The sequence below is a fragment of the Sciurus vulgaris genome, assembly GCF_902686455.1.
Source record: "Sciurus vulgaris genome assembly, chromosome: 16".
Lineage (NCBI taxonomy): Eukaryota > Metazoa > Chordata > Mammalia > Rodentia > Sciuridae > Sciurus > Sciurus vulgaris.
The window spans coordinates 68,035,174-68,058,774 of record NC_136477.1 but is presented as its reverse complement, the minus strand read 5'-3'; positions in this window follow the sequence as shown (position 1 = coordinate 68,058,774).

Genomic DNA, 23,601 nt, shown 5'->3' with positions numbered 1-23,601 from the left:
CTTTCTAGCCAAAATTACATCTCGTATTCATTAGTTGCATCTCAGGGGCCTGTAAGTCCTCTTTACCTGAGACTAGACAAAATTCATGGCACTCCACCCTTGCCAGTATGAACATAGTTAGGATTATGTTATTCTAATTCCTCCCAAGGCCAAATTATTATGCCTGGGCTCTTAATCACTTTCAGTCTCTTAGAAAAATCTACTCTGTTAATCATTCTTCTTGCCTGAATTTTCAGGTTCTTTTCTCACTCTTTTAAATTCAAGTTTATTAGGAAAAAAATCTACAGATGCCATCTCCATTTTTCCCTCTCATTTTTCCTTAATCTCCCTGCAATTTGAATTCTGCTCTTAATAGAGTCTCTTGTTCCATAATTTTCAGTAAACATCTGATTACATAATCCTTTGCCACTTTGTTTTCTTCATCAGTTTTCTTCACTTTTGACCTTCTGTTTTTCACTTGTTTGTACTATATGCCTTATTATTGTCTTTCTTTTTCTTGCTTAGGGTTAATATATTCTTTTTCTCTTCTTTAGATAGCAAGATTGGGTTATTAATTTAAACCATTTTTATGGATGTTATTTTGCCTCTATGCACTGTTTTATTTAGCTGTAACACTATAAATTTTGGTATGTTGCATTTTAGTTTTCATTTTTTGAAGGATAGTTTCCCACTTTCTTTGTGAATTTCTTCTTTTAAAATGTGGTTATTTAGGTGTATGTTATTTCATTTCTCCTTATTTGTGAACTTCCCCAAATTCCTTCTGATATTGATTTCCAGAAGGAAATCATTCCATTGTTTTATGCTATTTAGGCTTGTTCTTTATTTAGTGTTCATAGTCTACAACATGGTCTATTTTGTAGAATATTTAATGTGCACTTTAAAAGAATGTCTAATGGGTTTGGATGTAGAGTATTGTATAAATGTCTATAGGTCTGTTATCTTACAGTGTTGTTCAAAACATCTTTGTTATTGCTATTTTCCTTATTGTTTTTTCTTTCTAGTATTTAGTGGGGGAAGTTCAAGTCCCTAATTAATACTTTTAATTATTTATCCTTTTACCTTTTTTGCCCCTCTGATGTTATGTGCAAATTTTTATTTGAAAAAAATGACTTGGGTCTTAAACGTCATCAGAAGTTCACGAGTTGAATATTCATTCCCAAAAAGCAGAGTTCATAGTTGGGACTTTTGGGAGGTGATTGGATCATGAGGGTTCTTGCCTTAGGAGTGGATCAATACAGTTGTTGATTAATACCTTAATGGGTTATGGGGAATGGGTTTGTTATAAAAGTGAACTCTTTTCTGTGTACTGGTCACCAGGAGGTCAGCCACTTCCCTTCTTCCTGTGTTTCTCGTTATATAATGCCTTGCTGTAGGCCTAAAGCAATCAGGTCATGCAACCATGAACTGAAACTATGAACCAAAATAAATCTTTCCTCTTATGTTTTTTTGAAATATTTTTTCAGTGTTTATTTCGTTGAATTCATGGACATAGAAATCTGGATACAGAGGACTTCCTGTACATTTTATAAGAACTTACTTCTGATTTATATTTACTTTTTGGCAAAAGAGACATTTTTCCTTCATTTTTTATTTCATTTCATCTCTTTCTTTGTGCTATTATTCTATATATTCTATATATGTTAATAACTCAACTCTCTCTCTCTCTCTCTCTCTCTCTCTATATATATATATATATATGTATATAAAATTTTTACTTTATATAATCATTCCTTTTAAAGGAACTGGGAGAAAAAAGGAAAGCATGTCCATATTCATAGGTAGTTATATTGATCTTTTTATATTTCGTTCTTTATTCCTTCAGATTTGGATATTCACTGTGTTGCCCAGGATGGCTTTATATTAGTGATACTTTAACCTCAAACTCTCAGGTAACTTGGGTTACAGGAGTGTACAACTGTGCCTGGCATGATTTGTTCTTCTATCATTTCAAATCTGTTTTTGGTTTCCTCTAGGTAATTTTTCATTTCAAAACTTACTTTATTTTTCAATTCTAAAACTTCTGTTTTTATACCATCTATGTCTCTATGGATATTCTGTTTGATGAGACATTGTAATCATACTTTAATTCCTTATGTGTAGTTTCTTTTAGGTTTTGAACATATTTATTTTAACTACTTTGAAATCTGTATCTGTGAAGTCCAACATCTGTACCCCTTTAAAACCAGTTTTTATTGCCTCCCTTTTTGCCCAGCTTATGGGTCACAGTTGACTGTTTCTTTGCACAATTTTCAATTCATGTTTAAAAACTGACACATAACATAGTGTAGTTAGTGAACCTACAGATGCCCTTCTGTTAATGGAGGGGTATTGATGTTCTTTGGTTAACCACTTATTAATGAGTTAGCTGAGCTAACTTTGTGAAGTCTGTTTCCCTAGAGTGTACGATCTGAGATGTCCGTGTTCAGATTTCTTTTCTTTTCTTTTCTTTTTTTTTTTTTTTTCTTCTAGCTTTGCCATCCCATGCTTACCCCTTGATTAGCACAAGCCACATATTGGTCAAAATCTGTGCTTATACTCTCTGTGACAATTACATTTTTTTACTCTTTGCTGTTGTATATGTGTGTTTCTTATCAAAGTTAACAGAATTGAAGTAATTTTTGTTCTGCCCTATGTTTATATGGAAACATGTAGCTTGGATTTTCCATTTCCAGTTATACCTGAGAGAGAGCAACCTTGGGCATACCCATAATCCTCTAGATTGCCAGAGATTGTGTGCTTTCATTTTAACACCCAGATTCCTAGGTATTATTCTTGCAGCAGAATAGGTTCATGTTCAGCTACTGTTTGATCAAAGGTTTTTATTCATCTCCTGGTGATGGTGAGTTGTCCTTTTTTTGAAGATCTGTGTGTGATTTGAAAATATTTTCATGTGCCCCATGAACTTCTTTGATTATTTTCGAGTTAGTGCATTCTACCACTTTCATACAGTCTTCCCAATTCCCAGATTTTGCTGTGCCCTGGCTATTCCTTTCCTGGTTCTGTCTTTAAACTTCTCATTGCTCTACCATTTTGTTGGGTACTGCTTTTATCATGGAGATGTGAACAACTTCTTAATTGCTTTCCATGAAGATTTTGTTGTTTACAGCATTGTACTTAGGTATTTATTTCACAAGCTGTCTTGTGAATATTTAGTTCCATCAAAACAGAGGAGCTGTTTGTCCTTGAGTCTTGCTTCTCTAGTTTGTCTCTCCTTCTAAGCAGAACCCTTTACCACTGCACAAGAAAAAGGATAGTTGCTCACTTCTCTAAGGCTGATACCCTTGCTTTAACTAAGGTGATTGGGAGCCAGCGAATCCCCTAGCCTTGTTGGATTGTCCCTCTGGGTGTGGAACCCTGTGCATTATCAACAAGCTGGGCCAGGAGTGATAGCAGCCTAGTATTAGGCTGTTGCTTCTAAGGTAAACTTTCACCCCTCATATGAGGAAGTTGGCTGGAGGAAGAGAACTCTTAATCCTCTGATTCTGCCATAAAGGTCTGGGGAAAATGAAAAGTGCCAGTGGCCTGCCTTCCCTGAGTGAAATTTTAGCCATAGACTGGGTACTGAATGAAAAGGAAATCCCCTTTTTCTTAAATAGATCTGCCTAAACTAGAGTTTCTGGAGTCATTTCTTAAGTCAGAACTTGGAAATGTGGGTGATATAAGGACAGAGCAGGTTGTGGCTCAGATGTCACCAAGTAGCACTTACTATGATTTAGTAGATTTTCTTGAGTGAAAATCTTAACACACTTTCCAGAGACATTAAATGATTGTTTGAAATAGTTTTTCCTAGTTCAGTTGCTGTTTCTTGGGGAGAGATTCTGTAACACTTTTTATTCTTCATTCCCAAATTTGGTCTCCTGTTTTTACCCATTTAAAAAAAATTGATAAATTTTATATCTCTTATTGTCTACATATTAATTTATATATTTCTAATCTTTAATATTCTCCATCCATTTTGTATCCATGCCTTTACCTGTTGAAAGACTTGAGAAGTTTTTCATGTAGATTTTCCTACATTTTGGAGTTTGGTGTTTGCATACTTGTGGTGTTGGTCAGCATGTTCATTTGATCTATGTCTTTCCTACAAGTACCCTGAAACTGGATCAGAGTCAGGTTCAATCCCTTAGGCAGTACTATATGTGGAATTTAGCAAAATATAGCATGCCTCTGAATCACCTGCTGGAGTTTTTAAAGCAAATGTTACTGAGTAGCAAGCCCACACTTTCTGATTCATAACCCTGAATCCGGGTCTGAGAATTTGCATTTCTTGCAAGTACCCAAATAATGCTCAGGCTGCTGAAAAACATATTTTTAATGTCTGATGGCATCTCTTTTTGTATCCTAGTAGCTGTGTGTGCCTTTATCTATTCATTTATATATTTGAAAATGTCAATATTCTAATTTTTTCATTGGAATATTTTTATAAAGGGATGCTTACCTTTACCTAGGATTTGGTTACCCAGTGTATGGGTAACTAAGAAAAGGTAGGGTAATTTATTGGTATTTTTCCCTTTGATTTGCTGATTATAAGATAGGTGGTTACCTGCAGGAAGCCATCTATGATGTCTTATTTGAGAACTGAGTGTAGTTCAAGCCTTTAACCAGGTATCTGTCTTCAGAAACTCACAGTTCACTAATGAGAGTTCGAGAATGACCAAGTCATGTGGTTATCCTGAATTAGCTCACCACTCAAGTTCAAATTCAAGCATTGGATGTGGGAATGACCCTCTAGAGCCAAATGACTTGATTACTTCCACCCCTCTCTCCTGTTTTTCCCAGAATCAGCTCCTTCCAGTGCATTTTGATCTGTACCACTATAAATAATGCAAGTACAGCCTCTCTTTGTTAGAGCCAGACCCTCTGGATGGCTCAATCTGTCATGCCCCTGCTCTTAAGATAATTTTGTCTTCTGTCTTTATTTCTCATAAGTAAATTTCACAGTTTTTTTTTTTTTTTAAGCCAGCCCATCCCTCTAACAGGAATCCTTTCTGTCACCCCTGGGGGATGTGGGATAAGAGATCTCTATGTATTGAAGGTTATTCTTATCATTAAACATATTAGATGGGTCTAATCCATTTCAAGTATGATCATTATTGAAGCTGACATTATTATATCTTAAGTCAGTGGGAGACTCTTGAAGTTGACTCCTGAGTCCTAAAATCAGTCATTTCTATTAGAAGCCCTGTCTAAGATGTGATATCAGCTTGGTCATTGTATCAGTGTTTTTTTTTTTTTGTTTGTTTGTTTTGTTTTTTTTTTCTGACAGAAGTTAGAAATATGTATTTGTTTAGTCACCTTTTTTCTACTATGACCAAAGGACCTGACAAGAACAATTTTAGAGGAGGAAAAACTTATTTGTTGCTCACATTTTTAGAGATCTCAGTCCATAGATGGCCAACTCCATTTCTCAGAGTGGGAGGCACGGCCATACATCATGGCAGAAGACTGTGATGGAAGAAAGTGACTCAGAACATTGCACTAAGAAGCAGAGAGAGAGAGCTCTGTTCAACAGTGAAAATATAAATCCCAAAGGCATGCATGCCCCCAGAACCCCATCTCCTCCAACCACATCCTACCTTCCTATAGTTACCACCAGTTAACCCCTACCAGGGGATTAATGTGCTGATTAGGTTAAAACTCTCATAAACCAATCATTTAAATTAAACTTTCTTTCATTTTCTCACAAATGAGCTTTTGGGAGCACCTAATATCTAAACCATAACAGTGCACATATTTAAAATAAGGAAAAAAACACTTCACAGGTTCTTATTGATACTGAAATTTTGTCTTGAGAATACAAAAAGGAGTAATACACTTCCATGTTCTCCTAAATTTAAAGGTCAGCATTGTTGGTTTGCGTGGTATCATCTTGTTTAGAAAGGTTTCTCCTAAGTCTAAAGGTCAGCATTGTTGGTTTGCGTGGTATCATTTTGTATAGAAAGGTGTGGCCATAGAATCTGGGATTCAATTTTCCTTTAATAGTAATGTTCAACATTTGCTTCCATGCTTCCTAAAATGAAACCCTGTCACTTTCTACTCCTACCAGCAATAACTTCCTTTTGGTGGAATTTCTTGATTACTTTTAGCTTCCCTAGTTAGGTGCAGTTCTTCAGAGTACCTAGTAAGGTGAATGGATTGATGGATAGATTGATGTAAGAACAAGGGGGTAGGTTATTTTAAGTAACCGACACATGATTTTGGGAGCTGGCAAGTCTGAAATTTGTAGGATAGGCCATCAGACTGGAAACTCAGGCAAGATTCTTGTGTTAATAGTCTTGAGGCAGAGTTTCTTCAGCAAACATCAGTCTTTTCTGATAAGGCCTCACCTTGATTTAATAAGTTCCACCATTTATGGAGTGTAATCTGCTTTATTTAAAACCAGTTGAGTGTAAATGCTAACGACATCCACACAGACTCTCATGCAACATCTAAATTAGTGTTAGACTATAGACCTGGGCACCATAACCTTAGCCAAGTTGACACATGAAATTAACCATCACACCTACATTGAACACTAAATTTATTGTCCAAATTGAGATTTCTTGAGAATAAGGAATTATAAATTATAATTAAATTCTTATAATTATATACATTGAGTATTATAGTTATGTGATTTTATTCATTGACCAACTGTTGTTTATCATTGGTGAACCTACAAAATTGTCCTGTTAAGAAAATTATTCTAAAATATCAACATTTATCTGTGTTCATTAAAGCAAAACAAAAACTGTTCTGTTGAGTTTCTCAACATTAAAAAGTACATAAATGGAATTCTCATATATATTTAGTATATATTTTGTATATATTTAGTTCATATATATTTAGTATCTTAGCCATTAAATGGGGTATTTATGTAGTTCTGAAAAAAATATATTTTAAGAATTTGGTTGAATTATTTTTAATTGTCTCATAAAATTGTGTCTTTTTTCAAAGTTGCATTTTATGGTTTGTAAATTTGAAAACATTGAAAAATTTTAAAAATTTTGTTGTTTTTTCAACAGCTGCTAATCTCTGAATTATGATTTTAAAATTTTAAAATAGGCTCAAATTATAAATACTAAGGTATCTATTGATTTCAAACCTAATTTTATCAAATTATTCTAAAATTTTGATATTTTAAAATAGTTTAATATGTAAATATTCCAGCCCAATTATTTCACAGGTATTATCTCCTTTATTTGGAAATCAAAATTTTTAGAAGGGAAATCTTGTCACATAAGTTGTATCTATTTTATAGCTTTTGAAAAGTGTACCAAATTTATATACTGCTAATTTTTTAGGCATTCTTAGGTTTATTTTATTCTGTCATATATTATAAACTTGTCTAAGTAAAAAAAAAAAATCACTTTAAATACTAAATATTGAATGAAGATTTGTATTGCTATTATAAAATGTCATATATTCAAAGATTAAATAGCAGGCTTTCATTCCTCATAGTTCTTGAAAATGAGAAGTCTGAAGACCAAGGTGCTGAAATCGTCATTGTCTGAAAAGGTTCTGCTTCCTGCTTCCTGGTTACGGAACTGCTTAGATCTTATGTCGTTCCATAGCCTTTCCAAATGTTTTCGCTGAGAGAAAGGGAGGGTAGGAGGGACAGAGAATGATCTTTTCTCATCACTTCATAAAGGCATTAATATCATCATTAGGGATCCAAGTACATGACATAATCTATCTTTAGTCACCTCCCACATGCCAAACCTATACATACCATCACATGTAGGCATTAGGATGTCAACTTAAGAATTTTTTGGTGGGATACATATTTTTAATCTGAAGCTATTTCCAAATGACTATGAATGAAATGAAACCAAGGTTCAGAAAGTGATTGAAAATCATCAGTGCTATTGATTATACCAAGTGCATATTAAGATTCAAAGTTTTATAAGACAGGTAACAAAAAGAGGACATGTATACTATTATGATGTAGTATTTTTTTAAGTTGACATCATCTGTCACAAAAATATTTTAATTCACTTCATGTGTGTATAAATTTTCTTAAAATTTAGTAGACTATCACATCTTCTGTGGATGGATTTGATAAATTCCCTCCATTTTTATTGGTAGTGATATATTCACATTTATATGCTCACAGTTGTGAATTATTTGTGAACCACAACCCAAGTACAATTTGTTTATGTTCCATAATTGATATTTTTACTGTGATACTCTCTATGCTCCACCAAAATCTGTAGTTTTGTTATTACCTTAAAAATAACGGTGCTTCTTATTCACAGATTTTATTTTTGTGAATATTTCTATTCTTGTAAGTTTAATTATAACTTCAAAATCATTTTTCATGGAGTTTTTGTGGTCATTCACTGAAATGAATGACTACAAATTACAAAATAGTTATAAAATTGTGATTACTCGACACACAATTTTAGCTGGACACTTATGTTCTACTTTGTGTTAGCTCAGATATGGTAAGTAAGTGTCCTTTATTTGGCTTATTTTGTTTTGTTTTTTGGTGCTTCTTGTTAGTAATTTCTCTGTTTTTAATGTTTTAAGTATCAAATACAGAATTGAAGAACTGTGTAGTATTCCTAAGGGCAAGAATGCGATGATGTACATCCAGAAAAAAATACACATTAGAAAATCTTCATTCAGACCTGTGTGTTATAATGCTTTAACCGTGAGTTAATAGTGAATCAACAGCATATATTAAATAAAATATCTTAAAACAGACACATACATAAAATAAGAGTACATTTGATCAGGTGATGAAAATGTGACCAGAGTCTGTCAGCCTAATCTTGTATCTCCTAGCAGCTGTGGATAGTTAATGCACTAAGTAAGTGTTCAGGGTAACATTATAAAACTTAACTATTCTGAATAATGAGAACTAACTCTAATTTTATCGTTATTTTTGAACTTTTTAACTGTATTGAAATAGCAGTTACAGCAACATCAGGTGTTTCATGTTCTACAGAATGAATGTCCAAAAGCTGTACATTGATTTCATGAATTAAGTGGGAAATCAAGCCATTATTGAATTGAATTTTCTGTTTGACACTGATAGAAAGCTGACGTCATTAAATTGTTAATTTCTACTGTTAATGCAGCCAACAAAATTATATTCATCACTTTACCTTGAATATATAAAACAATTTTGAATCAGAACTGAGATTTTTTAAAAAGTCATTTGATTTAGATGAAAAGTCATGCTTAATAGAATAACATACAAAACACTTTATCTGCTTTTATTCCATTGGTGTGTTTGATCAAGTCAAAAGCAGGGGCAGCAACATTGGTTATTTCTTATGGGTATTCTCTTTGAGAGTCAAGAGTCAGTTATGATACTTACAAAAGGTTGGTTACTGCTAGGTGTCATTCAGATGTAACTACCTGTTGAATCAATAACTGCTTTCCTTGCCTGTACTGAGAAATGACTGAGCTCATGCCAGAGCCTGAATGAAAATTACAGATATCTCAGCTTATTTCAATGGGCCCATAAAAAAAATCATTGAAGAATGAAAAATCTAGGATACATGATAAATTGGTTGGGGCATAAGACAGTGGGCATAAATTGGATCATTTTGGGGAAACTGATACACATGGACACTTTACTAAATGTGTTCTTTCAAAAATCTCCTAACACCATATTCTATTTCTTTTTTCTTTTTTTTTTATGGGGCTGGGGATTGAACCCACGTCCTTGTGCTTGCAGGACAAGCACTTTACCAACTGAGCTATCTCCCTAGCCCACCATATTCTTGATTATAATTTTCCCATCAAAAATGCTATGCCCCTGATATGATTCACTTGTTTGTGATTATTTAGTAATTTCCACAGCATTATGCACTCAGAAAAGAATGTGAAACACACTTCTTATTTGTATTCATTGTATCATTTATTTATGGAACATGTTCTATTCATCTTAAAACTTTTATACTAAAGTTGCATACTTTCACTTTTAAACTAAAAATAATAATAAAGTCAATGCATAATCTTCCCTGAAATTAGTTCCTTTGTTATCTTAATATAAATGCACAGTAATTAAAAATGAAAGTTTAAATGGAAAGTAATTTTTATATATATTTGATAAAACTGTTATTATATTGCTTTATGTTTTATTATAGAGTTAATTGAAAATATTCTATCTTATAAGTACAAGAGCATTGAGAAATAGGAAGTGACAAGGCTCTTTAGAGAGCTATTTCTTTATGTAACTTTTCTCTAATACCCTATAATCATATTTTCCAGAGAATTTTGAGTTTATTTTCTATTATAAGTTTGTCTAGAGGTTAGTAACCATTCTTTAACTTGTACTCAAGGAGGGTCATTTTGGCCCATTTCCCCATCAGCTTACAATTTTTGATCTCATGTTTGTAGTTTGAATTACAGCAACAGGCCACTCATGATTAATGTGGTTTTAGACTCTAAAGGTGTACTTAGCCCTTGGAAGGGGGTGAGGAGTTTAGACTTACTGTCTGCCCTCATCCTGCCAGCTGCTGAATAATGATGTTTCTCTCTCCTGCTTTAAGATCAAGTGTGATTTATTGCAATCCACTTGTTCTACATTTGTAAGAAATGCTGCTTTCCTAATGAAAGTCCAAGTCAGACCATCCACTTCAGTTTTTGTAAGCATGGAATGAGTGCTTATGGACTGAGCAGCTGAGAAACAATCACGGGGACTCAATATGTTAGGGGATTTTCCTCTAATTAGTTATCTTTGTGGGGAATGGGTGCTCATCATTTATTAATATTATGGTCCAAGTGTACATAAAATATCTTAACTGAAACAGGGCTATCACATTTAAACCTGTAGTGAATACTACAGAATAGGTAAGGGAGGAGAGCCAAGAGAGTGCTGTGAATCATGAATGTAAGCATTGTGATTCTGGAATTAAAGCATATACATCTTCAGTTAGTTGGTACTGCTGCTTTCACATAAGTGTCTTTGCATTTCAGAGGTTGCACATGTGTCCATTTTGGACTGACAGATCACCAGAAGGTGACCTCTCTAGGCATGTGCCTCCTTTATTAGGCTGAACAAACCTCAAGCCAGGGTACATGGTACTAGGCCATGAGTTCAGCCCCGCTCAGTCCCTATCTGGGCACTTTTGTGCAGGATCACATGATGTCCACTTTAACAGTCCCCAACCCATCCTCAAGTTTTCTTAGAGGTTCCTTGAAATCCAGAAGTAGCCAGAGGCAGAGTGACTGTTGTTTGCCATCTCTGGTAGGTTTACCCTAATGATGCCTGCTCGATCACATTTTAAATATGTTATTTAAGCATTGCTTAAAATATTTAATATAAATAATAATCCAGTTTTATTTAGCAACCAATTATACAGAACTTCAATCAAAGCACTATGAGTATTTGAGGGGCAGAGAAGATGTGTGCAATATAAGATGTTTAGCTGTATACATGGCCTCTACACTTTAGATGTCAGGAATGCATGCATAGTCATGTGTGTGCATACATGTGCGCATGTGCACACACACACACACACACACTGCTTTATTAATGCTATCAGGTACATGTACAGAACTTGCCAAATGTATTCTATTGAGAAAAATTGCCTATAGCTGGGGATCACTGCATTAAAACATTTTATAAGATGTTATATTGTAGGCTACAGGCATTATGTTCCATGTGTTCAACTTCATTCTGAATTTTCAAGATTTCTTATGTTATCAAATCTTCCTTCTTGGAAAAAGTTAAAAATATATATGAATATGATGTTTTGTTGAAAAATGAATAATTATTTTATGAGTAGTAAATCTTTACTTAAATTCTCATAAGGAATTTACATAGAATAGTAGTGGGTTTGCATGGGCCCACATGGTGAAGTTGTATATTATATAAGTACAGTGAAAAATAGAGTATATATAATCAATCAGATACACGTTGATTATATATATACATATATAATATATATACATATTATATACATTATACACACACACACACATACACACACACACACACATATATATATGTGTGTGTGTGTGGGGAGAGAGAGAAAACTGCTCCTATGCATCTGTCCAGAATACTAGCCATGCCTTCTTACTGATAATAGTTACCTTGCCCACTTACATTCACATTCTCTGGGTCCCCCCTGCATTGTGTAGCAAGATCATAAAAACGGTGATAGACTTGGCCGGATGTGTCAACCCTGAGAAGTATTCCACCATCAGTGGGAACCACAAGGATTTTGATGGTAAAGTTTATGTTATTGATTGGATCTGTACCATCCCCCAAAGGCTATGTTTTACCAATGTGGTACATGGCTGATTACACTATGAGGAAGTGGTAGGAACATTACAGGTTGGGACCTGGTAGAAGAAAGAAAGGTTGCTGGGGCATGCCTGCAAAACCTATTGAGGCTTTAGCTTTATCCTCTCCCCTCATTGCTTCTTAGGGACCATAAGGAAGGCAATAAGTTTTGTTCCACCACAAACTTGCAACATGAAACTCTACTTCACTACAGGGCCCAAATCACTGGAAAGAGGTGACTAAGAATTGAAATCTTGAAAACCATAAACCAAAACAATTGTTTCCTCCTTTCACATTATTTTTCTTAGGTATTCAGTCACAGTGATGGAAAGCTGACTAACACAGTTTATATATTAGAAACAAGACTGAAGTAAATATATATAACTTTGCATATATCTCCATAGGTAACATAGTTTAAGAGACATCCAACTGTGAAAGAAAACATCTGATGAATAGTATTTCATGGAATGCAATTTGTGATGAAATAAGTTTCAGAGCATGAGTGACAATGTTTTAACAATTTATGGCTAAAAAATATGGTTTATTCTTCAATGAAGCATGAAAAACTAATGAAAGCTACACTTAGATACAGAAGAAAGTTTACAAGCCAGGAGAACTGGTACACATCTGTAAATAAAGCTGTTCAGGAGACTGAGGCAGGATGATATCAAGCTCAAGATTGGCTCAGAAACTTAGTGAGATTCTGCTGCCAAAATAAATAAGTAAATAAATAAAGAGGACTGGGTATGTGGAGAGCAGTAACAGAGTATGGGAGAGTGGTGACAGAGGATGGCAGAGCAGTGACTAAGATTGGGGATCCCTGTTAACCATGTCTGTGGCATGCGTGGTGCCTAGGAATGTTCCTGTGCAAGGGCACAGAATGCTTAGCTGCTATGGTAATGCCCTGCATGAGAAGGCTCAGTTCAAGAGTCCTATCAGCTGTGACCTTGATCTCAGGCACACAGCTCCTGGGAATAGAGGAATTCATTTGTGAGACAATTAAAATGTTTCACCAGTTCCATTACTCCTGAGTCTGCTTTAAACAATGGACTTTGTAGAGAGCTAAACAAAGCTCCTAACATTGCACTTTGGAACTGAGGATTGCAATTGCAGAAAATCTACAAAGATGTTATAGTTTCAGTAACTTTCCTGAATACAAAGAATATTGGTTACATAGTCATTAACCTGTTAATGAAACATAAAAATAAAGATTGCTGGTGTAACTCACATCTGCATGTTCACTAGAGAGAAGCACTCCACCTGACCCAAACTTTATCTTCAAAATCTGTTTGTGATTCTATTTTTCTAATCCCCCTTCACCCTTTGCCAGAATATGCAATTTGGCAATACTAGTCAAGGCAGTTTGTGGCCCATATGGGGAGTGAACCCATGACCTTGGAGATGTAGCTCAGTGATAGGCATAAAACAAAGAATTTAAACATGTTTGTTACAAGTATACTCATACAGTTATGCACATGTGACACAAAGGTTTGTGAAAGATAAGAAACATATACATCTGCTTTTCCTAAAATGACACTTACCTGTTATATTGCTAAGCCTAGCTGCTAAATGATTCCCATAGAAAGCAACTGTACCAGAATTGTATTAATTATTATATTATCAATTCATTTGATTTGTGAAATACTTCAATAAATAATCACTCTGGAAATGTTATGGGTCGCAAATTAAGAACAGACCGATTACCACTGAGAAGTCCAAATTTGAGAGTCTTTATTAAGCTGGCCAGCTGACTGTCTCACACAATGCCCCAAAAAATGTCTACTGGGAGAACAGCCCAGACCACAGGGTTGTAGGGATTCTTATACCAAAAATCACATTAATCATAAGTGTCTGTTGCTATGATTCAAAATTACACATTAACATCATGAGATCATTGACAGAGGGGGAAGTGGGTCAAAATGACCCTTATTTATGTATGAACTAAAGAATGGTTACTAACATCCACACAATCACTGTTCACATGTTACATTGTTTAGGAGCAATAGGAATCAAAAGAGAGCAATTCTTTACTACATAGAGGAGTTGCCATTGTATATTATTAAACATCTCACACTCACACCAAGTACCTGATGATGGGCACAGAGGCAGGTTGTTCCCATGGGAGAAGCTTATTTCCTACATAACATGGAGTCTCAGAGCAAAATGGAGTCTGGTTAGTCATTTCCCTTAGAGTCTGGCCTATAACATTCTCATGGAATCAGATCTGTCAGCCCATCACAGAAACAAGGGAAATATTTATTCAGAACCCTAGAAAGCATATACTATTGAAATTTCTCTACCTAAGCACAAGCAGAGCCTGCTCTGCTATGATTTACTCCCCTTCAGATAAAGCAAGCTACCATGTTTTTCCAGAAAGCTCCATGTTAATCCATCCATTCCCCACCATTCACTGTAAGCCATTAATTCATTCATTTAATATTTAACAAATGTTGTCTTTGTACCAGGAATTATTTTTGAAACTTGAGATATATTAATAAACAAAACCTAGTTTCCTATTGCTTATGAAGCTCATTTTCTAGAAGAAAGTGGTACACACAGGAGAGGTACAAGAAAAGTAAAGCCAACAATAATGTACTCTATGTAGCTTCTATTGTGGTAATGATAGATAAAATACATTGTATAAAACTCTAAAGTGGGACCATACATGCTTCATTTTAATGTACTCAAATATTGGCCACTGTGTTCCTGAGGAATTGGATTTGGGGGCAATTAACAATCTGGTATATAGTCTTAAATGAAAAAATGACTTATTTTCTTACACAAAACACATGCATGTGTTTCTTTACAGTGTTGATATCACACATCCACAAAACTTTAGACTACTTCCTTTCTGTTCCGTTGTTCTTAGAATGTGACTGTTGTCTGGAGTGTCACAGGACAGATGCAGATTTTGAGACTACTTCAGGAAAGATAAGAAAGATAGGAAAGATGAATGGATGTTCAATTTTCCTAGCAAAGACATATTAATCAAAAGGAGATAACCTTTTTGGTTATCATAAGTAGTAACAGTTAAAAAATACATAAATGCATACACACACATTCTCAGTATTGAGAACTACAGCAAACATTTTAAAAAAGATTATATTCTTTTTAACAAAACAGTTTCATTTCCTGAAATTTATCCTAAGGAAATATAGGAACTGAGCACATGTATATCTAAATAGAGGATCATAAAAGCATTATTTATGTAATAACAAATCAGAAATAATCTAAATATCTAACTGTAGAATACTGTAAATACTGCCACAGCAATATTGTGAAAAATATTCAGCAATTGATATCAAGTTTCAGAAAAATACCTAATCATAAGAAAATATGTTCATCTATTTTAAGAACAAAAAAGGAGATGGAAAAATGTAATTTCCAGTAAGAAGTGCAAATAAATACACATGCATTTATAGTCTGTTGGGAAAAAAGTCTGTTTTAGAAGTAGTTTCTAAAGAATGATCTGGTCCTTTGATCACCTCTGTGTCAGCCATTCAAAAAATGTATTATTATGCTTTGTTGTAAATATTCTCAAAGGCTGAATCTATCTCTATCATTCTAAGCTCTCTTTTGCACAGAATAGAAATATTGCAGATACTCTAAAACATACAATAATAAAATTCTTACATATATTCTCTCAGCAGGGATCTGATTTAGATTTTGCCAAAGAAAGACACTTATATTTGAAAGAAAATTAGGAAAAAAATCATTATTGTCTTCCAATAAAAGTGATATGAGCACAGATAGCAGCTGGAAGAGTTGAAGCACATGCCAAAGTCACCAATTCATGAACAGTAGTTAACACTTTGGTCAGATGGTGAGGTATTTGGAGGAAGTTTGTCCACGGGTGTTGGAATGGGAACAGATATTCTGTCTCTTGTGAAGGCTCTCCAGGGCATTCGCTGCTCCGGTTTCTAATAATCAAGCAGGTAAGATAAATCATTTTGTATACATCAGTCAGCATCCTCCCCAGTGACCCGTACTCACAAACTAAACTAGAAAAAGAAAAAATGAAGTATCTGTGTTAAAATCAGATAAAACAGACTCTGGGACAAAATGTATTACTCAAGATAAAGAGATTCAATACATAACAATAAAAAATTCATTAGGAAGATGTGACAGTTTCACATTTGTATGTATATAACATAGGCCAAAGTGTATGAGTAAAGTCTGACAAACAGAAGGGGAGATTGAAAAACACAATGCCAATTTAAACATATCAGAGAACTTTAAAGTATCTGTTATGTATCAGTATTTGGTGGATCAAAAAGTCCAAAAAGAAAAAAAAAAAGGAAGAAAGTCCAAAATCAGCCAGAATTTGGAAAGCAACATACAGTACATTGAGTAAGTCTGAGTTAGAGACATATATAGTATACTGTATCAAAAATCAGGAAACATAACGTGCTTTCAAGGACATATGCAATCTCTACAGATTACTACAGATGTACTACAACATCAATAAAATGTCAACAATGTTCAAATCATAGGTATTCTATAAGTATGAACTATCCACTATTATAACCAGTAGCCATAGAATTCCACAGTCTCACTGGCCACATTTTATAAGCTCCATGGCCACATATACCTATTAGTTACCATATCGAGCGGTGCATGGATATTACTAAACCAAGAGGTGCTGCTGTACAACATATATTATGATTAAAATAAAGTATAAAATTATTAAAAATTTAGAAAAATCCATAATTTCTTATGTTCGTCAATAATACAAGAAATCAGTTTATTTAAAACATTTAAAACAGAATAAATCTATATATCAACATACATAAAGTATATATTAAAAACAAAAACAATTCAAGTATAGTATTCAACTTTCTGAATTAAATTATAGATTATACCTGAAGAAAAAATTAATAGAACAGCACAGAAATTAAGTAAATAGAAAAGAAGAAAATGAAATTAGTAAAACATACAATATTGAATACACACATTAAAAAATTAAACACACTTTAGGCCAAAAATTGAGAGCATACTTAGGTAAATGTTGGCAAGTTGTTGAAATGGTCTGATTAGAAGAAAACTGTAATTTTGGTAATCTTACATAAACTCATATAGAAGATAGAAAAAAGAAAAATAAAGAAATACCCCCTACATATTTTATACTTAGTATAATCTTGACAATGAATTTAACAAAGAAAGTGCAAGATAGAAAACATATTTATAAAGCTGCTTGTAATATCTTAGTCAAAAGATTGGCAATTATAGCAATGTATTTAAAAATAATGTAGCATAACTATCCTGCGTTTATTTAAGCATGCAATATCACATCAACTTAGAGGATCTACCAATGCAACTAAAATATGAACAAATTAAAGAAAAACTTATTTCAATAATGCAGGAAATATTTCTTAAAAGTCATAAATACATTAAAATTCAATATACAGTGATTAAAAACTATTATTTGAAAATAAAGAACAGTCTGTGTAAAATACGAAAAGTCTGGGAGAGTTCTGGGAAGACATCTGGAGACTTCTGAAAGCATACAACTTTCAGGGTTAAGCTTGGGAATTTAATTTCAAGTTCAGCCCTTAGTTTAGTAACATCTCCCCATCTCTCACCCCATTGCCCCATTATAGGCAGCCATGCAGGTGCTCCTGTTGCAAATTTCACACAGGTTAGGGTAATCAGAGTGGGAAATAAGACCGTAAATGACTAGTTTGCACATCAGATTGATCGTTGACATGAAAACATCCTCTAGCAATTAATACAAAAACCAAAAAATAACAATCCCTAGTGAGCATTTCCAAATTTCAGAGGTTTATCCCATTATTAGTTTCAAATATCAAGTTTTCACCAAATCACAAAGCATACAAGGAAATAAGAAAGTACGGACTATTCAAAAGAAAAATAAGAAAGCATCCCAAATAATGACAAGATAACAGATCTACAGGATAATTACTTTAAAACATTGTCCTACTGTACTCAAACAACAGAAGAAGATATGCAGAAAACCAAGAAAATGATGTCTGAATAAAATGGAAATTTCAATAAGGAGTAGAAGAAACCAAGAATTCTAGAACTGAAAAATACAGTAACTAAAATGAAAAAAAAGTCATGAGAGAAATTTGAAGGAATATTTGAGCAGGGAAAAGAAAGAATCAGCAATATTGAAGATAGGAAAATTAGAATTATTGAGTTTGAGGAACAGGAATCAAAAAAATATTGAAGAAAATTGAATAGAGCCCAAAGGATTTATAGAATACTGGCAGGTGAACCAACAAGTACACATGAGAGTTCCAAATGGAGAAAAGAAAGGAGTAGAGAGCTGATGTGAAGAATGATGACTGAAAATTTCCCATGTTTTGTGAAAGATACAAATATAAATAGCCAGAAAGTTCAACAAACTAGAGATAAACTCTATGAGACAAATAATTAAACTGTCAGATACTAAAGGAATAGAGAATTTTTTAAAACCACAAGGCAGAAATGACTCACTTAACATAAGGAATTGCCAATAATTTTAATAATAGTAACTCCAATTCTTGTTTTCCACATGGCTTCAGTGACTAAAGTGTATTTAAAGTGACTTCAGTGTATTTAAAAAGCAGTTATTAGTCTCAAAGCTAGTATTATTATCTCTGGTTTGTAACCAGATTTTTAAAATTTTTTTTTTTATTGTAAACAAATGGGATACATGTTGTTTCTCTGTACATGGTGTAAAGGCATACCATTTGTGTAATCATAAATTTACATAGAGCAATGTTGTTTGATTCATTCTGTTATTTTTTCCCTTCCCCCCACCCCTCCCACCCCTCTTTTCCCTCTATACAGTGCTTCCTTCCTCCATACTAGCCCCCCTCCCTAACCCTAACTCTAACCCTAACACTAACCCTTCCCTCCCCCCCATTATGTGTCATCCTCCACTTATTAGCGATATCATTCGTCCTTTGGCTTTTTGAGATTGGCTTCTCTCACTTAGCATGATATTCTCCAATTTCATCCATTTGCCTGCAAATGCCATAATTTTATCATTCTTTATGGCTGAGTAATATTGCATTGTATATATATACCACAGTTTCTTTATCCACTCATCAATTGAAGGGCATCTAGGTTGGTTCCACAGTCTGGCTATTGTGAATTGAGCAGCTATGAACATTGATGTGGCTGTGTCTCTGTAGTATGCTGATTTTAAGTCCTTTGGGTATAGGCCAAGGAGTGGGATAGCTGGGTCAAATGGAGGGTCCATTCCAAGTTTTCTAAGGAATCTCCACACTGCTTTCCAGAGTGGCTGCACTAATTTGCAGCCCCACCAGCAATGTATGAGTGTACCTTTCGCCAACACCTGTTGTTGCTCGTATTCTTGATAATCGCCATTCTAATTGGGGTGAGATGGAATCTTAGGGTGGTTTTGATTTGCATTTCTCTTATTACTAGAGATGTTGAACATTTTTCCATATGTTTGTTGATTGCTTGTAGATCTTCTTCTGTGAAGTGTCTATTCATTTCCTTAGCCCATTTGTCAACTGGATTATTTGAATTCTTGGAGTAGAGTTTTTTGAGTTCTTTATAGATTCTGGAGATTAGTGCTCTATCTGAAGTATGAGTGGCAAAGATATTCTCCCACTCTGTAGGCTCTTTCTTCGCATTGCTGATAGTTTTCTTTGCTGAGAGAAAGCTTTTTAGCTTGAATCTATCCCAGTGGTTGATTCTTGCTTTTATTTCTTGTGCTATGGGAGTCCTGTTAAGAAAGTCTGATCCTAGACCAACAAGGTGAAGATTTGGACCTACTTTTTCTTCTATAATCTGCAGGGTCTCTGGTTTGATTCCGAGGTCCTTAATCCATTTTGAGTTTAGTTTCGTGCATGGTGAGAGATATGGGTTTAGTTTCATTCTGTTGCATATGTATTTCCAATTCTCCCAGCACCATTTCTTGAAGAGGCTATCTTTTCTCCATTGCATATTTTTGGAACCTTTGTCTAGTAGGAGAAAATTGTATTTATTTGGGTTTGTGTCCGTGTCCTCTATTCTGTACCATTGATCTACCTTTCCATTTTGGTACCAATACCATGCCATTTTTGTTACTATTGCTTTGTAGTAGAGTTGAAGATCTGGTATTGCAATACCCCCTGTTTCACTCTTCCTGCTAAGGATTGCTTTAGCTATTCTGGGTTTCTTATTCTTCCAGATGAATTTCATAATTGCTTGCTCTATTTCTGTAAGGTACGTCATTGGGATTTTAATTGAAATTGCATTGAATTTGTATAGCACTTTAGGTAGTATGGCCATTTTGACAATATTAATTCTTCCTATCCAAGAACATGGGAGATCTTTCCATCTTCTAAGGTGTTCTGTAATTTCTTTCTTTAGTGTTGTATAGTTCTCATTGTAGAGGTCTTTCACCTCTTTTGTGAGATTGATTCCCAAGTATTTTATTTTTTTCGAGGCTATTGTGAATGGGGTAGTTTTCTAATTTCTCTTTCTGAAGATTCATCACTTATGTATGAAAATGCGTTGGATTTATGGGCATTGATCTTGTAACCTGCTACTTTACTGAATTCACTTACGAGTTCTAAGAGTTTTCCGGTGGAATTTCCAGGTTCCTCTAAATATATAATCATGTTATCAGTGAACAGGGATAGTTTGAGTTCTTCTTTTCCAATTCGTATCCCTTTAATTTCTTTCATTTGTCTAATTGCTCTGGCCAGAGTCTCAAGAACGATGTTGAATAGAAGTGGTGAAAGAGGGCATCCCTGCCTTGTTCCAGTTTTTAGGGGGAATGCTTTCAGTTTTTCACCATTTAGAATGATATTAGCCATGGGCTTAGCATAAATGGCCTTTACAATGTTAAGGAATGTTCCCACTATCCCTATTTTTTCTAGTGTTTTGAGCATGAAGGGGTGCTGTATTTTATCAAATGCTTTTTCTGCATCTATTGAAATAATCATGTGATTCTTGACTTTAAGTCTATTAATATGGTAAATTACGTTTATTGATTTCCTGATGTTGAACCAACCTTGCATCCCTGGGATGAAACCAACTTGATCATGGTGCACTATCTTTTTAATATGTTTTTGTATGCGATTTGCTAAAATTTTGTTGAGAATTTTTGCGTCGATGTTCATTAAGGATATTGGTCTGAAATTTTCTTTCCTTGATGAGTCTCTGTCTGGTTTAGGTATCAGTGTGATATTGGCTTCATAGAATGAGTTTGGGAGGGTTCCCTCCTCTTCTATTTTATGGAATACTTTGAGAAGTATTGGAATGAGCTCTTCTTGAAAGGTTTTGTAGAACTCAGCTGAGAACCCATCTTGTCCTGGACTTTTCTTTGTTGGTAGGCTTTTGATGACTTCTTCTATTTCAGTACTTGAAATTGGTCTATTTAAATTGTTTATGTCCTCCTCGTGCAGTTTAGGCAATTCATATGTCTCTAGAAACCTGTTGATGTCTTTGAAATTTTCTATTTTGTTGGAGTATAGATTTTCAAAATAGCTTCTAATTATGTTTTGTATTTCAATCCTGTCTGTTGTGATATTTCCTTGTTCATTCCGAATTTTAGTGATTTGGGTTTTCTCTCGTCTTCTCTTTGTTAGTGTGGCTAAAGGTTTATCAATTTTGTTTATTTTTTTGAAGAACCAACTATTTATTTTGTCAATTTTTTGTATTGTTTCTTTTGTTTCAATTTCATTGATTTCAGCTCTGAGTTTAACTATTTCCTGTCTTCTACTACTTTTGGTGCTGTTGTGTTCTTCTTTTTCTAGGGCTTTGAGCTGTAGTGTTAGGTCGTTTATTTGTGGAGTTTTACTTCTTTTATTAAATGCGCTCCATAAAATAAATTTCCCTCTAAGTACTGCTTTCATAGTGTCCCAGAGATTTTGATATGATGTTTCTTTGTTCTCATTTACCTCTAAGAATTTTTTAATTTCCTTCCTAATATCTTCTGTTATCCATTCATCATATAATAGCATATTGTTTAATCTGCAAATGTTGGAATAGTTTCTGTGTTTTACTCTTTCATTTATTTCTAACTTCAATCCATTATGATCTGATAGAATACATGGTAGTCTCTCTATCTTCTTATATTTGCTAACATTAGCTTTGTGGCATAATATATGGTCTATTTTAGAGAAGGATCCATGTGCTGCTGAGAAGAAAGTGTATTCACTCTTGGTTGGATGGTATATTCTATAAATGTCCGTTAAGTCTAAATTATTGATTGTGTTATTGAGATCTATGGTTTCTTTGTTCAATTTTTGTCTGGAAGATCTGTCCAGTGGTGAGAGAGGCATGTTAAAATCACCTAGTATTATTGTGTTATGGTCTATTTGGTTTCTGAAATTGAGAAGGATTTGTTTGACATACATGGATGAGCCACTGTTTGGGGCATGGATGTTTATGATTGTTATATCTTGCTGATTTATGCTTCCCTTAAGCAGTATGAAATGACCTTCTTTTCCCTTCTGACTAACTTTGGCTTGAAGTCCACATTATCGGAAATGAGGATGGATACTCCAGCTTGTTTGCTGAGTCCATGTGCATGGTATGTTTTTCCCCATCCTTTCACCTTTAGTCTATGGGTATCTTTTTCTATGAGGTGAGTCTCTTGCAGGCAACATATTGTTGGATCTTTCTTTTTAATCCAATCTGCCAGTCTATGTCTTTTGATTGATGAATTCAGGCCATTAACATTCAGGGTTATTATAGAGATATGATTTGATTTCCCGGTCATTTGGTTCATTTTTAAAATTTTATTTATTTATTTGTTTGACACAACTTGTTTCCTCCTTTATTTGAAAATTCCTTTAGGATAATTCCTCCCTTTGCTGATTTGCTTCTTTGTTTTTCATCTCTTCCTCATGGAATATTTTGCTGAGAATGTTCTGTAATGCTGGCTTTCTTTTTGTAAATTCTTTTAGCTTTTGTTTATCATGGAAGGATTTTATTTCATCGTCAAATTTGAAGGTAAGTTTTGCTGGGTATAAGATTCTTGGTTGGCATCCATTTTCTTTCAGGGCTTGAAAAAGGTTATCCCAGGCCCTTCTAGCTTTTAGGGTCTGGATTGAAAAATCTGCTGATATCTGTATTGGTTTCCCCCTGAATGTAATTTGGTTCTTTTCTCTCACAGCCGTTAAAATTCTGTCTTTATTTTGTATGTTCGGTATTTTCATTATAATGTGCCTTGGTGTGGGTCTGTTGTAATTTTGTGTATTTGGAGTCCTATAAGCCTCTTGAACTTGATTTTCCATTTCATTCTTCAGATTTCGGAAATTTTCTGATATTATTTCATTGAATAGGTTGTTCATTCCTTTGGCTTGTTTCTCTAGGCCGTCCTCAATCCCAATAATTCTTAAATTTGGCCTTTTCATGTTATCCCGTAGTTCTTGTAGATTCTGTTCATGATTTCTTCCCATCTTCTC